General features: G+C 39.4%; 1 protein-coding gene across 1 annotated transcript in view; it reads right to left on the reverse strand.

Moving 5' to 3' along the window:
* LOC138011453 (uncharacterized) overlaps positions 1 to 2,500 on the reverse strand; it is a 47,471-nt gene that overhangs the window by 38,091 nt on the left and 6,880 nt on the right. The gene's annotated exons all lie outside the window — the stretch shown is intronic.

The following is a 2,500-nucleotide window of genomic DNA, read 5'->3' on the forward strand; positions in this document are numbered from 1 at the left end:
TGAACAATCGTTTGCTTGACCAGGTAGAACTTTCCGCGCGAAGCCATTGAGCGAACATTAAGATGAGCGACGGTAATGTTGACCTTTCTGTTCTTTGGTTTATTCCGTAGAGAACTGGGAGGCCCAGGGTTCAACTCTACGTCGTGAATTAGCAAAAGAACAGGATAAAATGTGCAGACCGAATTACAATACGAAAGTATCGGTACACTAGATCTTTTTACCCTGACCTCGACTCGCAGCAAAGTCCGCCGCCATGTTGGAGCGAGAGGATCCGGGGAAGAACTTGAACTCTAACGTCATAGGATCCGGGGAAGATGTAGTTAGACTCGTGTCATCAGCGTACATCTCCACTTTCGATGGCAATTCACATTGTTCAATGTCATTAATATAAACAAGAAATAATAGGGGACCAAGTACAGATCCCTGTGGGACCTCACAAAGTATATCTAAATAGCTAGATTGTGTCCCATTGACAAAGGTACTTTGTTTTCGATTTGATAGATAGGATTTAAACCATCTAAGAGAGTGTAAGTCAACACCGTAAATTTGAAGTTTTCTCAGTAAGATCTCATGATTTACCGTGTCGAAAGCTTTTTTTAAGTCAAGGAAAAGTGCCCCATTCAATAGACCATTATCAATATTTAAATACCAGTTGTTAGTGGCCTCTAACAAGGCAGTCACCCTCTTGATCATTCCTCTTGATAATGTTGAAGAAATTCATCAGGCTAGCGAAATCTATAAATAATGTGTTAGTTCTTTTAACATAGTCCAAGAGAAAATGATCTAGCATTTGACACTTTCAATGACTGTCAACCATGGTTGTATATTGATCAAAACTAACATGTGAATGTTAATTTTGACCTTTCTCTTGTCATTTCTATGTGCTACTCATCTGAACAAAAAAAAAAAAACCCATGGTTGCGCAACCTGAGTCCCGTTTCTCGAATGTCCCATTAACTTTCCGGGCCCGAAAAGCCAATTGTGACAATTTGATTCTCCTTTTTTTAGAAAGCTGGTCTTTTCACAAATTTACAAGATCCAAAAAAACAAAGTTTCATGCCTGGATACAATCGCCCGATGTGACGGAACGCGGAATCTGGGATCCTGAAAATGTGAAGCTTTGGAATCTGGAATCCAGAATCCATTGTACGAATTCAGAATCCTCGGATTTCGATGGAATCCAGAATCCATTTTGGTGGAACCCATGAGTTTGAAATCCGGAATCCAAGACTCGGGATCCCGGATCGACTATGGCTGAGATCTGGAATCCGAGGACCATCTGGATTACTTTACATATGGCGAAAAACAACCTGGGTTAGATGATATTAAAAGAGAGACATAGCAATCCCGAAATAAGCCTGAAAAGTTTGGGACCATCGAGAAACACTGACCACTGGCCCTGAAACAGGCCCCTGTTTGGCATATCAAGAACAACAAGTCACATCATTGATATCATCAATACTTGGCCACCACAAGGTTGCCTAAGTTGCAGCAGTATAAAAACTAGAAGTAAAAATGACCGTTTCGTTTTTGGCACTTTTGGGCTTTATTTAGAGAGTATTAGAAGGAGGGAGAATACATTTTGCTAGAAAGCTTGGGTCTCAGGTTTAGATGGTCCGTTTTTATCAAGGTCAAAATGGGTTTCACTGCAACATAAACGGGTTTTTGGTGAGAAAAAACGGATTTTCTCCACTGTAGGTAACAAAAGGTTTCATCTTAGCTCGGTAAAATGGGTTCCATCAAAATGAAAGTTTGAGCTAAAACAGGGTTTTACCATGGTAAAAAAGGAGTTTAAGCTCGGTAATAACGGGTTTTACTAAAGTAAATAAGTATTTACTTAGGAAAACGGGTTCATCTCGGTTGTACCCTCTTAGGTTCTCACATAGGCCCTTGATATTCGTTCCTTAAAGTCCCTTTTTTTTTGGAGCAATCTTTTAACGGACGAAATTATCACGATATTTTCTTGCACAATTCAAGACCTTACTATTTACGGTCTGCGAGAACTTAAGCCAAGGAAAAACCTTTGAGTGATGCGGGAAATCTTCAGGAAATTGATCTGTGTAGATACTTGGATTTATATCATCTAGCTGTCCATCAATCATGAATTTTGAAAAATGCTACTGATGCCATGTATAAGTGAACCGAATGCATCTGGTTGTTTCAAAGGATCGATGCATACGACAAAGAGGGGCTTTACTAAATCGTAAGAGTAAAAATAAAGTTGGAAAACTCCAGGTTGAGCTGCTATTTATTTTTATTTTTTACGGCACTCTTTTCCGAATGTCAAAGCGTTTTATACCAGTTCTACTCGTTTGAGTGTAGTAAAATCTCGGCTTAATGACTTTTCAGTGACGGTTAAACCCTAACACTTTACAAGTTGACATGGCACGAGCCTTCTTTGCGGTGAAATGACTGAACACAAGAGAGAATTAGATAAGGATGTTTCTCTATCAATTTGCGGTCTTGCCTCAGCAGTCACAAATGGACTTATTGTTAGATA

Source organism: Montipora foliosa, chromosome 7, assembly GCF_036669935.1.
Source record: "Montipora foliosa isolate CH-2021 chromosome 7, ASM3666993v2, whole genome shotgun sequence".
Classification (NCBI taxonomy): Eukaryota; Metazoa; Cnidaria; class Anthozoa; order Scleractinia; family Acroporidae; genus Montipora; species Montipora foliosa.